The sequence below is a fragment of the Phyllobates terribilis genome, unplaced genomic scaffold, assembly GCF_046119375.1.
Source record: "Phyllobates terribilis strain yellow unplaced genomic scaffold, ASM4611937v1 Scaffold_207__1_contigs__length_3498100, whole genome shotgun sequence".
In the NCBI taxonomy this organism is placed as follows: domain Eukaryota; kingdom Metazoa; phylum Chordata; class Amphibia; order Anura; family Dendrobatidae; genus Phyllobates; species Phyllobates terribilis.
In genome coordinates, this window is record NW_027362967.1 from 2,126,076 (window position 1) to 2,141,421 (window position 15,346).

Sequence of the window (15,346 nt, forward strand, 5' to 3'; positions counted from 1 at the left end):
AGTCTGTCTATGGGCTCTGCCCGCCTGCTTACCTGGAAGCACCTGCCTGTTACCTGCCATGCCTACCAGCCAGCCTACCTAGAGGCTCCTGCCTGTTACCATCCATGCCTACCAGCCAGCCTACCCTAGAGGCTCCTGCTTGTTATCTGCCGTGCCTGCCAACCCGCTTGCTTACCTGGAAGCACCTGCCTGTTACCTGCCGTGCCTACCAGCCAGCCTACCTGGAGGCTCCTGCTTGTTACCTGCCGTGCCTACCTGGGGGCTCCTGCTTGTTACCTGCCGTGCCTACCCGGAGGCCCCTGCTTGTTACCTGCCGAGTCTGCCAGTCCGTCTACCCGGATCACCCACCAGCCTGCCTGTTGTGCCCATCTGCTATACCGGTCAGTCCCTGCCTTCTGACCCATGGGAGTCACCTGCTCTCATACAAGGTCTGGCCCAGAGTAGCACCTGGTCCCTCTGCTCGGTCCTTCTCTGGTCACAGAGTCGATTGAGCCGCCGTACGACCTTGTTCAGTCCGAATTGATACCTAGTTACCCCCCCTCTGGTCCCTCCTTGCACCGCAGCACAGAGGTTCCACCACCCGGATCCGTAACACTGTGATTTCTATCTACGTCACTGTGTAGAGGATGTGTAAAGGAAAACAGAGTATAAGAAGGTTATTATGGACGTGACTTAACGAACATTGTGCAGTGAGTCTGGTTTCCCTAGTGACAGATATTTCTTGTTGCTAAAACTGAGATTTTTTTCAGGTTAAATATTTTTTTAAACAACTCTCCTCAGTGCGATCATACACCATACAAGCCTCTGATTGCTCAAGTGATGCACTGTACTACTGTAGTGCCGTGTATTATCTCTGCCAGTCAGTGTAATACTAACTGCCCCATACACATGAGATAAGTGTTGGCTGAACGATCATTTGGCAGACGGCTATCTCTCCAGACTCCCCCATACACGAATATTCCAGCTTTCCTGTGGTCTGTATGAGAGAGTCGCCTCCAGACTCCTCTAGTGGACGATTATCTACAGGAAAAACAAATGGATTAGCCTCTGAAATTCAGGATGCCAGATCCTTCTCTGCTCTGACATCATCTGTCGGGAGCCCCCCAAATACTTTATATAGTCGATCAAACCCCCTGAATCAGTGTTTTCATGCAACTTTAGTCTAATGTGTATGGGAGCGTTAAAATGTAACTTATTGGGTGCTGCCTCTGGCCCGGCCTAATAGACTTTCATACATTGCAGGCACTGACACCATTAATAGGCATTTAGGTATCAAAGTAACTAGGCAGCCCCATACTATCAAATACTTGGGGGAGGAGGGACATACGGCCGAACTCTGTCACACCTTCTTAGATGCCATATTTGCTTTCGACAGCAGCAAGTGGTTCAACCACCAGGGTTTTATTGCAGCCGCACCTGTGAGATCCCTGCAGTGTACATCTATGTTCTGGTGCCCAAAAGAGTTTTATTTTTTTTAAACAAATTAACGTGTTAAAAAATAACAAAATGTGTCTTATGTTTTTTTCATGTTTTTTTTCTTTTTACAAGAATTGTTGGTGCCAATTTTCTTTTGAAACATTTTAATTTCTTCTTTTTTTCTTGTAATATTGGAAAGCCTAAGGCCAAAAATAAGCTCCATAAAACATTGTACATGGAGGCCTTGGTATCAAATAATTTCTGTCTGCGATGTTTGTGCAAACAAACAAGCTTTTATAAAAGCCTCAAACTTCTGTGTGTGAATCAGGCATGAGATCTAACGTGATAGAAGATTACACTCCGGGGAAGACGGGAAACATTCATATAGACGGTCGCTGATGATGTAGTCAGTGACGGACTCTGGCCAAATATGTTTCTAGAGCAGTAGTAGAAGATGAAGATGTCGTCCTCATCATGAAGTAGTTATTTGTCATGTCATGTGTAATGAATACCTCCTGCAGAATTGCTAATGCCGATTCCAGTGTCGGTAAAGGAGATGAGAATTAGCGTCATGGAAGATGAGTCTATGAGAAACGTATTCAGCTACTGACTCCTAGGAAGAAAGAAGAAAACTAAACACTGTAAAATAATAAATCTCCTCATATGTTTCCCCTTATTATCTCCAGTAATTGTATTATTACACAGGATTTTTATGATGTTACATCGGCTCATCTTCTCATTCAGATCCCTACAATATCAGATCCTCTCAGTGAAGATCTTCTATATAAGAGAATTTTCCTTATTGATCCATAAAAGATGGATCTGAACAGAGACAAGATGGCGGAGAAGATATTACGCCTCACCCTAGAGATCCTCTTCCGGCTTACTGGAGAGGTGAGAGATTCTGATGACCTCACGTTACATCATTCTTATCTATGGGAATAACAGATGGACAGAACTGGAGAGGTGAGGACTCTGGAAATGTCTGTAGTGAGATTTATTAATGTGTCTCTCCATAACCAGGATTACACAGTAGTGAAGAAAACCTCTAGTGAGCGCTGTCAGGACCCTGCGTCTGACGGATGGGGAAGACCCCTGAGCCCAATCACGGGACCTCCACCTCACCCCCTGATACATGAGGACATCAATGACCAGAAGATCCTAGATCTTACCTACAAGATGATTGAGCTGCTGACTGGAGAGGTGACACTGCTGGGAATGCTGGGACATTATACAGTAACGCTATGGAGGGATCGAGGGGATGACGGTATCATTGTATGTGTCAGGTTCCTATAAGGTGTCAGGATGTCGCTGTCTATTTCTCCATGGAGGAGTGGGAGTATTTAGAAGGACACAAAGATCTGTGCAAGGACGTCATGATGGAGGTTCCCCAGCCCCTTACATCACCAGGTAATAGAACTAAATACACACGGCCTATAATTATCTGTATGTAAAGAATGAATTCAGTCCCTGTATGTGTTTCCTCCAGATCTATCCAGTAAGAGGACAACACCAGAGAGATGTCCCCGTCCTCTTCTTCCACATGACTGTAAACAAGAAGATCCCAATGTTCCTCAGGATCATCAGGTAGATGGAGAGAAGGTGTCATGAGATCTCCCCTATGATGTGTAGATGGCTGTGAAGGTCTTGTGCTCAGTCTTGTTTTATCCACCAGGATTATATGTTTTATACTTGTGTAATGAGAACGGTGGAGATGGCAGGATTAGAGCTGATCATAGATGTGACTTCTCCATCTGTCTGTGACTTTTATAATATTTGTTTCAGGGTGAAGATCTGACCCATATTAATACTACAGAGATATATGTGAGGGGTGATGAGCGGTGTAAAGAGGAGATTCCTACATATGACTACCCAGGTGAGTAGTGACCACTAAATGCAGAGAAGTCACAGATTCTTCTGTGGCTGCTTTATTGGTGGTGTAGTCCGGCCGTATCACAATCGTGTGATCTCCATTTTACCTCTAGATCACAACATTCTTCTCCACCCAAAACTGTTCAAATAAATTTGGGCATTGAAAACCCTTTTTCTAGAGAACTTGCAACCTGGAGGATCCACCTACCCCCTGGGATTAGTAGACGCTGACCGTTACCTGCCCAGATCTGTAAACTACAAAGCCAAATGACAGCGTACGTAGAATGTGCTGACAAGTGAGAAAATCACTTGAAGAAAAACATTATGATGGGCCTGTAAGAGAAAGCAGAGGGTGATGATGCTGTTGGCTTCCTAGATCCCTGATATCTTATTGGATGAATCTACCTTCTCTCCTTTCTGTGCTGCTGAATGTGCTCGTATGGTCCCTACAAGACCAGGTCCAGTCTTTCTGGCCAAACTTCACTTTTATGATCGCAAATATTAAATGTGCAGTGAGGGCCAAGTGTGAATTTCTGTACAAAGTTTCCCTTTATTCTGACTTTTTAATTTCTTTTAAAACTGAATAACTTGAAGCAGGATTGGGATAAAACTGCATAAATAACATTACACCTGTGCCATGATATATGTCTAAGAAGCTGTGCGTGGCTGATGGCTGTAATATACATCTATTCACGCCTGCAGGAGATGTGGTGGCATGGCTCGAGCCCTGGTTTCATGTATTCACTCCACGTCATAAATTCCATTATGTTTTCAATCCTAAGGAATTCAGATTACTGCACAATCTCTCCTGAAATGGGGGCACTAATACTTTCTCTACTCTTCTGGTCAGGACTCATCATACCTCCAATGGTCCACCATAAATGAGCACAACTCCGGTTTAGTGTTGGATTTCTCCCTTCATACATACGTTGGTGTTGGGAATGTAACATATATTTTTATTGTTGTATATTTTTTTACATGTTCATTCTGTATGATAGTTTATTTGGGGTTGGATCGGCCGGCCTCACCTATGTGAGTCTTTAACTACCTAGTAGTTACAGTTACAGATTAAAGGTTTTTTTTACTGAAGAAGACTGTTCAGCTTGATCGTTTCAGTCGGTGTTATTATTTGTAGTCACAGTTTTGCCCATCACCCTTTAATCCTTCCTTACGGATCTTGACTTACACAGATACTCCTAGGCTTGCGCCATAGTGTTACTTGCTGTTCTGTGGAGTGAGATGGGAAGAAGAATAGTCCGGTAGCCATAACCAGGAGGGCAGAGAAAGTACAAAATCAGAATACGCAAAAATAGTCAGTAAACGGGCCGAGGTCACAACAGGAACCAAATACACAAGCCGGGAGCTGATCACAGAGGACTGAACCAGAGGAGAACAAGGCTGGATCTGGCAGCTTCCGGCAATATGCTTCCAGCTTTAGTAGGGTGTGGTGATTTCCATATGGCTGAAGCAGGGAGCAGGTTACTGCAGCTGGACAGCACACACACCCATACTGCCAGACTGGATGGTACTACTGGTTCCATGCAAACTAATCTAAGTGGCTGGACAGAGCCTGCGCCACCCAGAACTTTTGGTCCCGACGTCTTCTCAATCACCAGCGCCGCCTGCAGAATAAATAGGACAGCACCTGGTGACAGAAGCAGACGTCGCCGGAGCAGGTCCCAGAGGAGATGGGACACACCACACCATACAAAATGTCAGAAAATCAGAGCAGTAGAAATTCTCATATATTGACTCCATTTTGAAAATTATGACCCTCAATGAATTAATCTTTAGAAGTTGTCACTACTTTGACTCCACAGTCACTTTCCGAAAATTAGCACACAGTAGATGTTTCAAAGTGCAAATTACAAATATGCCATTTATTGGCCAACACATAGTGCCCAGATTGTGCTCCAGGAGACACACACCGTGAATTAAGTAGGTTCTTCTCACTATAGTAATGCCAAATACATGGATGATAAATGTGGTTTGGATGCACTGCAAGGCTCAGAAGTGAGGGGGAGATCTGACTGTGGGAGAGCGAATATTGCTGGATTGGTTTATAGAAACAAAGTTGCTTTTCAAGACCCTTTGAGCCACTGATAATGTGTAAATCTCTGTTTTTCCACTGACAAATGATGGACCTGAGTGGGGACTTGTTTTTTGTGAGATGAGTAGAAGTTTTTATTGGTGCTATTTTTGCCTATATAACATGGTTTGGTGGCTTTTTATTCCATATTTGAGAGACTGAATGAACAAACAGTTGAACACCACGCTCCACTGGTTCATGCTATGAGGTTTTCTATTAGACTGTGAACTGTCATTGTCTTGGTGAATAATTCAATATTTTTTACATGAGTTGCTATTTTACAGTTTAAGTAGAAATGTTAAAAAATATATAATTCAAGGATATTTTATTCATAAATAATAATTGGTTTTATTCTTGGCAGATGACTGTACCAGGAGATCAGAGGGACGGCTGACATCTTCAGTTTTTAAATCAGATGATCTTGAGATCCCACAGGATACAATTGAAGTGAATGCCATTACTCCAGATTTACCATCATCCCTTCACAGCAAAGATCTGTCATCTGATCCTGTGAAACAGGTCCTGTCTTCTGATTCATTACCGACTACTAATGAAAATCAAAGTCGCAAAATAAGTATTAAAAAACAAACTGATACTAATTCAAAGAAGCCATTTTCACGTTCAGAATATGAAAATAGTTTTTCCCTCGAAAAGTCTTTTCTTAAACATCAAAACATTCACACAGCGGAGAAAAGATTTTTTTGTTTCAAGTGTGGGAAATGTTTTAATCAGAAATCAAATCTTGTTAATCACCAGAGAAGTCACACAAAGAAGAAGCCATTTTTTTGTTCAGAATGTGGAAAATGTTTTACAGAGAAGTCAAGGTTTATCAGACATCAGAGAACTCACACAGGGGAGAAGCCTTTTTCCTGTTTTGAATGTGAGAAATGTTTTAACCAGAAATCAGATTTGGTCAATCACCAGAGAACTCACACAGGGGAGAAGCCTTTTTCCTGTTCAGAATGTGGGAAATGTTTTAACCGTAAAGCGATTCTTGATAGCCACCAGAGAACCCACACAGGGGAGAAGCCTTTTTCATGTTCTGAATGTGGGAAATGTTTTAACCAGAAATTAGATTTGGTCTATCACACGAGAACTCACACAGGGGAGAGGCCTTTTTCCTGTTCAGAATGTGGGAAATGTTTTAACCAGAAATCAGATTTGCTTAAGCACCAGAGAACTCATACAGGGGAGAAGCCTTTTTCATGTTCAGAATGTGGGAAATGTTTTAAACAGAAATTTGATTTGGTCAATCACCAGAGAACTCACACAGGGGAGAAGCCTTTTTCCTGTTCAGAATGTGGAAAATGTTTTAACCATAAATCAGATTTGCTTAAGCACCAGAGAACTCACACAGGGGAGAAGCCTTTTTCCTGTTCAGAATGTGGGAAATGTTTTAACCGTAAAGCAATTCTTGATAGCCACCAGAGAACTCACACAGGGGAGAAGCCTTTTTCTTGTTCAGAATGTGCAAAAATTTTTAACCAGAAATCAGGTTTGGTTAAGCACCAGAGAACTCACACAGGGGAGAAACCTTTTTCCTGTTCAGAATGTGGGAAATGTTTTAACCGTAAAGAGATTCTTGATAGCCACCAGAGAACTCACACAGGGGAGAAACCTTTTTCCTGTTATGAATGTGGGAAATGTTTTAACCGTAAAGCGATTCTTCATAGCCACCAGAGAGCCCACATGGGGGAGAAGCCTTTTTCATGTTCAGAATGTGGGAAATGTTTTAACCAGAAATCAGATTTGGTCAATCACCAGAGAACTCACACAGTGGAGAAGCCTTTTTCCTGTTCAGAATGTGGAAAATGTTTTAAACAGAAATCAGATTTGGGTAAGCACCAGAGAACTCATACAGGGGAGAAACCTTTTTCCTGTTCAGAATGTGGAAAATGTTTTAACCAGAAATCAAATCTGATTAAGCACCAGAGAACTCACACAGGGGAGAAGCCTTTTTCCTGTTCAGAATGTGGGAAATGTTTTAACCAGAAATCAGATGTTGTTATACACCAGAGAACCCACACAGGGGAGAAGCCTTTTTTGTGTTCAGAATGTGGAAAATGTTTTGTGAAGAAATCCTCACTTCTTAGTCACCAAAGTACTCACACAGGCGAGAAGCCATTTTCATGTTCTTAATGTGGGAAATGTTTTACACAGAAATCAACTCTTAATAAACTTCAGAGAAGTCACACAGGGGAGAAGCCTATTTAAATTCTAACCGAAAATTGTATCTTCTTAAAGGGGTTTTCCACTTCTATTGGTACAACTCCTTCTCATTCCTCATGTTTGGCCTTGTTAAAATAAAAACACTCATACAAACCTCCCGTTGCGTTGTGGTGACGTTCCATTGGTGTCACAACTCGCATTTCTGGGGCTCACATAAGGTTGTTACATCACACAATCCTGGTCCCAATCAACGCCGCCTTCGGACGTATTGAATATCAACAGGAAAGACATGGCCTGGACGTAACACGGAGAGGATGCACAAACTGAAAGCACTCTCTTCAGACAGTGTTTCTGGGGAATTATAAGCAATTTCTGGCCTTAAATATGACGTCTGATATGGGAAAGAAAGACGATATCTGAGGTTAATCTGAGGTCCTCCACCTCGGTCATCATGTCTGGTATGCAGTGTTTCTTATCGAAAGTCTTATCATCCTGCTCCGGAGCCATTACTGCCTCATCTCTGCTTGGAAAAAGAAGCAGTATTAACCCTCATGATGCCAGACAGCTCAAGCCTGTAAGTCCTGCACCATCTTCTCTCTTAATGTAGGCCTCACAAGAAAACCGCACCACAAATCTCCCTGTATTCTCACCAAAGCCCACATACTGAGCAGTGCTTGCTTCACAGGGAAATTTACTCCCCTCCCTCCGCAGCCACAGAGGATTCTGATATAGGGAACGCCATAATTGATTTATATTTCATATTGTGTCTATCCCTACTAAACAAGAGATAGAGCAATATATACAAAGGCTGAAGACCACGTACAAAACTGACATATGTCCCCTCACTTCTAGCCTATCACGGCTTACCGAGAAGGTACAGATATTCGAGGCTGATGTCGTACAAGTTGTGGCCATCAAAATGCTCAGAAACAAACACTGGATCTTCACAGCCAGCAAATAAACAGTCTGTTTAATATCATTGATGACCAAGAAAATCACAATAATATCCTGAAATCATCAATGCACAAGCGATCAGGCCAACACTGTGGACATTGTTCAATTACATCCTTGGTGACCCTATTGATAAGGAGCTGGAGATCGACAGGGCGCACCGTACATTAGGCAATCATGGCTCAGATCCTGAGCGTCCAAGGGACATTATCGGTCACATACATTTTTCCAATATAAAAGAGGCCGTTCTGAGGAAAGCAGGGGAGTTGGGTCCTGGTGATTTCAATGGAAAACGCATACAGATCTATCCTGAATGGCACTCGCTCAAAGAAGGGTATTGAAACCACTACTTGATACTCTCTAGGAAAATGGTCTGATGTACTCCTGTGGTACCCTTTCCACCTGCGAGTCCGAAAAAAAAGGAACATTGTATACTTTGAAAGATCAAAGCGACATGAGACCATTCTGTGATGTCCTGGACATTCCCAGAATCCATATATCTGATTGGCCACCTTCTCCACCATTGCCACAGAGTTTCGGCACCTCACATAAGGTTTTCAATGGATCAGGAATTTGATGGTGATGCACCCAGACGGGAAAGGAACCTGCCAATCATATGAGCTCCTGAAATGAATCTTCTTTTCCCTGATGAGAGAGACAGTTTGCAGATGCGTACTTATTTCTTTCAGAATATAATAAGATATATCTAAATAGAGTTTTAGGTGCCACTCTTCCACTATACAGAATGTCTCAGTTCATATCTTAGAACGGCATTTAATTTGAGTTCACATTATATTACTGTAATATCAGGCTGTATTACTTTGCTCGCTATATATTCTGTGGTTCCCCCTAATAGGAACCCTAGGACTAAAGGTTTGACTTACGCCTGTAAAGACAACCCCCAGTTAGGGACTTGCATTGGGATCTGCTTGTTTCGTAATTTCCTAGTGTTCGATATATTCATAATCTATACCTCTTGGCCACTGAGCAGTAGACATTACTATCTACCATCTATACCTCCTCTTTGCTCTTGATCTTTCTCTCCTCCTCCTTTTTTTTCATATAATATGACACAATTCAAAACTCGTTCCTTGAATGTCAGAGGACTTAATGTTTGAGAGAAAGGAGCTCAAGTGTTTTATCATATGAATAAACAACACGTTCATTTTCTCCTTCTTCAGGAGACCCACTTTAGAGGCGATCATATACTGTACCTCAGATTACTAACAGATATTATTCATCTTGGCGTCACAGTACAAATGCTGTTTTGAAGTCTAAGGTGCGGAGTATAGGCCGCCACAGATCACTGCCGCATACTATTGTAGAAACACTGTCTGACGCTGAGAGGGTGTATGTGTTTAAGATCTCCATCTATTCCAACAATTTGACTTTGGCAAACTTATATCTCCCTAATTGTGACCTAATTAAGACATGATGTCAATACTTAAACTAAAACATTTTCTGTAGGAGCTTATCATCATTGAAGGTGACTTTCATTTTGTCTTGGATCCTTCTTTAGAGGCGTTCCTGGGATGGAGTCACCAATCGAAATCACCCAAAAGCTTTGCTAAACGTGCTCCGGTCTTTCCAACTGGTCGATGTATGGAAGATACAACATCCAGATGTAAAGGATTATACGTATTATTCTCCTATACTCAATATGCATAGCCGTAGAGACTTTTCATTAAATTGTCATCACTTGCATACATGGCCACCTACATATCTGATAGGGACTGCTATATGGTCAGATCATGCTCCTGTATATTGTAATCTGACTATACCTGACTCCACCAAGGCTTCAACTGTGGGAACTTAATGATAATCTGCTGAAAGACTCACTCTGTGTCTCAGACCTTCTTGAGACTATAGACTCCTTCACAAATATGAGCATGATGAAACTGCCTTACAATTTCAATGGGAAGCTCTCAAATGCGTCCTCAGAGGGATACTAATAAAACATGGATGCCGGCTAAAAAGAGAAAGCAGCTAAAGTCTCCCATTTGCTTGAGCAGATTGATCTCCTTGGCAAACAACATAACTGATCTGTTTCCCTCCAGACATACGCAGACCTGCTTAATGCTAGAAAGCAGCTAAGGTAGTTTCATGGATGGGTACTCGCAAATATTGTGTAATTTCAGGGCACCTACTTATGGAAGGAACCAAGCGGAAGAATCCATTCTCGGTACTAGATATGGGGCCTCCTCGAGAAAATGACCTAAAATGCCTTAAGCTAAAGTTAATATATAAGGTGTGGGATAGGGGTAAAAATATTCTGGGGATTGAAAAGTACACAAACTATACTCCTTTATGGGACAACTATAACTTACCAGAGCTACAGAAACTAAATAATGTTAGTGAGTGGGTGGATAGGGGTATATGTTCGGTATCACAACTCTTAAGGAATGGATTATTCAAGAGCTTTGAACAAATAAAGGCAGATTTTAGCCTTTCACATAGGGTGCTTTATCAGTATCTGCAAATACGTCATGCATATAACACACAACTAGAATAAACACCATACTGATTGATAGACATCACCCAATAGATACTATTGCTACAGCGCTGGATACAGAATGTCTAATATCCCTTATTTATAGGCAGTTACTTGCCCTACATTTGGGTAAATATCCTTTGATAGTTAAGACAAAATGGGAGGAGGATGTGGGTCCTTTATCTGAGGAAACTTGGATTGGACACCGAATCTTTCATTGTCAGAGTCACAAAGATTGTCCCAAATTCTTCTCATTCATAGGGTATATAGATCCCCAAGTATTTTATTTAAAATTTTAATACAAACTGATGACACATGCCCTAGATGTGGTCAAAATGACGCCCACCTGATACATATGATGTGGGAATATTGGCAACTACTGTGGTGATCGCTCTTGTACTATCTGTATTTGGGATACAACTTCAGTTGGAACCTAAAATCTGTATCCTGAGACTCCTGGGAGAGGACGTAGACCAGACTCCCATATGGCAATAGCTAGCTCCAGAATATTATTCCAAGCCAGATCGTTGCACTACATTGGATAGACAATTCTCCCCCAACGATAACAGAACTAAAATCCAGGATAAATAACACTATGCTTGGAAAGGGAGCTTATATATGAAGAAACGCTGTCAAGAAATCCATACACATATGGAACAATGGTTAATTACCCCCGGTATGGCTTCAGAAAACCTTCTCAGAAATACTATACTGGACCGTTTGTCCATTTCCTTACAGTAACCCAGGAATTTATATCCTTATACCCAAGGTGTCAGCGAATAATAATTGTCTCAGTCCATATAATTGTCCCTTCTTACATATATTCTTTTTCTTTTGTTGTCCCAATAGGGAAAAAAATAATCAGTCAGGAATATTTCAGATATTTATGTACAAATGTAAAATTACTATTCCAAAACCTTGTACTATAGAGCGATATTGGGATTTGTATCATTGTAAACCGGTTGTTGTGTTGTTACTGGTTTTTCTTTCTTTTTATTGTTTTTCTCACAATGTTTCTATAAGAAAAACAAAATGTCGGTAATTCTTTGTTTTGTTTAATAAAAACAGTCTGATTGGAAAAAGAAAGGAGCGAAGGTCATTAATAGATGAAACGTGTATAAAATACCAAGATCGCATGTGAAGATACTCGTATGAATTCACAGATAAATGTGGCCGCTCATTGACAAGGAGGTTACATCCACACATGCAAAGGACATATGTATCCAGAATAAAAGGGGCACCCGGCTATAAATTCATAACCCCACTGACATAGAGGAAGCATTTCATTGCTGTTATAGCTCACTATATAATATTTATGCACAATACCACGACGTGTCGCCTAATAGTCTGAAACAAAAATTGACAAATATATTATGGACACTGCCCTACTTTCCTTACAGACCCCCGAGCAGGAGGTACTAGACAAAGCTTTCATTGAGCAACAGATATGAGAGGCCATTAAATCATTCCCTATTGGGAAGAGCCCTGGGCCAGATAGATTCAATAATAGATTTTATTATAAGATGTTTGTACCTCTGTTATTACCATTTTTAGCAAAAGTGTTCAATAATATCTCAGAAGACCCCTTTGCCCCCCAATCACTTGAGGCTCAAATAACGGTTATATCAAAGCCTGGAAAAGAACCAAATACCTGCCCTTATATTTATCCAATATCATTAATTAATGTACACGTCAAAATATTCTCTAAAATAATTGCAACACGGCTCTCCCACTATCTACCCTCAATTGTTGGCAACGATCAGGTTGGCTTTGTTAAGGCTAGAGAAGCTCATGATAATACAAATAAAACATTGTTAATTTCCCATGCAAAAAGCCAGGGGATCCCAATGTGCCATGTTTCTGTTGACGCCATAAAAGCATTCGACACAGTGCATTGGACTTTCTTGAAGAGAGCCCTACCACAAACTGGGTTGGGTTATTTCTTGTTATCTAAAATTCTATCCTTATACACTGACCCTAAAGTGATAGTTGGGGTAAACGGCCTTCTATCTTTCTATCGGACACATTTTCTATTAAAAATGGGACGAGGCAAGGTTGTCCCTTATGTTCCTCTGATGGAACATTTAGTGGTAGCATTACATACAAATCCAGATATTAGTGGAGTTACTATAGGCTCACATCACTATAAACTAGCTCTATATTCAGATGACCTGTTGCTCTATGTTTCAAACCCAATGATCTCATTTTCCTCTATGATAAAGGATGGCTGGCTGTAGAGGACATCATTTTACATCAGGGACTGTGGGGGACATTATACTGGGAGCTGTGGGGGACATTATACTGGGAGCTGTGGGGGACATTATACTGGGAGCTGTGGGATACAGTTTGGAGAGAGCAGTATGAGGGCATAGTGTGAAAAGAGACACAGAATGGATATTGAGAGAGGGCAGTGTGAAATGGCACAATATGGAGAGAGGTTAGCATGGTGGGGGGCAGTGTGGAGATATAGAGAGTGTAAGGGAAAACTAGAGAGGAGACAGCCATGGTATAGGCAATGGTTGATAAGGGCTGATGGTGTAGCGGTTATAGCTGATAATGGCAGACAATGTGGTGGGTATAGTTCATTAAGGCAGACAGTGTGGAGGCCTTATAGTATAGGAGGATTATTTAGGTCATAGGGAAAACTAGAGAGGAGACAGCCATGGTGTAGGCCATGGTTCATAAGGGCGTATGGTGTGGCGGTTATGGCCGATAATGGCAGACAGTCGGATCAGACTCCTAATTCCATGTTTGACAACTTAAGGAAACTTAAAAAAAAATCATGATTTATGAAATGAAAACATGGTGGGACAAAACAACATTACGGAATTATATTGATAAAGATATGGTCGCTAGAGGACTACGGATCAAAAAACTTCCGACAACCATTTATTCCCAGCAATTTGTGGAGCAATGGAACCATTTACTTACTACATGTTCTCTAAATCTCATGTGTCTTATTGTTAAGATTGAGGAGCAAAAATGAATTGCTGTTCAATGATAAATGAATGATATTAAACTAACATTGGAGCCATATAAATCTAACACAGAACATGGAGCATTTATAAGTAAAGCGCAACAAACGATCACCAAATTGGAAGACAGCATTATGTCTATGAAGAAAAATAAATTCCAACGCGATAATAATGACTATACACTTAACCAGGTGTATGAATGGGGCAGATGGAGTGGAACACTACACACCCCCAAATCAATATTAATACCCCATTCATACCACAAATCTGCCTCCAAATCCCATGTTCCAGCTCCTCTGAATTTGATTCCTCTGACAATACTTTCCAGGACTCTGACTCCAACAATTCCTATCATAACCCTTCTTAGGCCGCAGTCACACTCGCGTCTTATTTTAATGCAGGAGTCGGATGAGTGTCACACTATTTTTCTTTCAATTGCTCTGTGAGTGTAGTGTGATTGTGCGGTCTTTTTCACATATGAGCGTATGTGATGCGAATGGCATTCGTCTGCCTTGTAATTTTCATCATGTATTTTCACTAAGATGCCTAAGAAATCCTTGTGTAGAACCCTATAAAAAGCCTCGTTTCCATGTCCCATACTGTGAGCACATATATCATGTTGGGATATTCCCCCATAATACTGCTGTAGCCTGGTTTTGAAGTATTTTTGGCAACAACTACCCCCGCTATTCCCCGGCCTCTCCTCTCTGTCAATCCCTTCACTGGCTCCCCATTGCCCAGAGACTTCAGTTCAAAACCCTAACCATGGCATACAAAGCCATCCACAACCTGTGTCCTCCATACATCTGTGATCTAGTCTCCCGGTACTTACCTGCACGCAACCTCCGATCCTCATAAGATCTCCTTTTCTACTCCCCTCTTATCTCCTCTTCCCACAATCGCATACAAGATTTCTCCCGTGCATCCCCCCTACTCTGGAACTCTACCCCAACACATCAGACTCTCGCCTACCATGGAAGCCTTCAAAAGAAACCTGAAGACCTACCTCTTCCGACAAGCCTACTACCTGCAGTAACCACCGCTCCACCACGTTACTGCATGACCTCCTCTACCCTCACCTACTGTATCCTCACCCATCCCTTGTAGACTGTGAGCCCTCGCAGGCAGGGTCCTCGCTCCTCCTGTACCAGTCGCTGACTCGTTTTGTTAAGACTATGTAAATGTTTTTGCTATGTATATCCCTATCACATGTAAAGCGCCATGGAATAAATGTCGCTATAATAATAAATAATAATAATAATTCAACCTGATACAGAGCGTATCCTTTTCCACTGGGTCTTATCTTGGCGCTATGGTGAGCCCTACCCAACTGTAGCTGATCCGAGGAGGCGGCGTCCATACTGGATCCATCCACTTCTGACA

The 15,346-nt window shown here is 41.7% G+C and overlaps 1 pseudogene; it reads left to right on the top strand.

Annotated features, from left to right (window-relative positions):
* The window catches only part of LOC141213688 (uncharacterized), a 29,645-nt pseudogene extending 17,547 nt beyond the window's left edge, over positions 1–12,098 (top strand).
* The last annotated feature ends 3,248 nt before the right edge of the window (positions 12,099–15,346 follow it).